This window comes from Bison bison, unplaced genomic scaffold, assembly GCF_000754665.1.
Source record: "Bison bison bison isolate TAMUID 2011002044 unplaced genomic scaffold, Bison_UMD1.0 scf7180017864289, whole genome shotgun sequence".
NCBI classification, from domain to species: Eukaryota; Metazoa; Chordata; class Mammalia; order Artiodactyla; family Bovidae; genus Bison; species Bison bison.
This window is the reverse complement of record NW_011494861.1, coordinates 4,693,925-4,694,170: the sequence shown is the minus strand read 5'-3', so window position 1 is coordinate 4,694,170 and position 246 is coordinate 4,693,925.

The following is a 246-nucleotide window of genomic DNA, read 5'->3' as shown; positions in this document are numbered from 1 at the left end:
CCGCCCAGTCCCCGCCCCCTCCGCGACGCCTTGCCATTGGCTCAGCGCGCCGTCACTCGGTCTCTCGTCCGAGGGAAGGGAGGAGCTGCGGCCGCTGCGGATGGTTAGAGGGGGCGACATACCAGGGAGGGGGGGCTGGACCGGGCTGGGGCGTCCCCACTGCCCCAGCAAATGGGTGGGGTATGGACGAGCCCCAGTCCCCTTTCGCTCCAGTGTCCGGCCGAGGTCCCCCCCACCGGCGGAGAG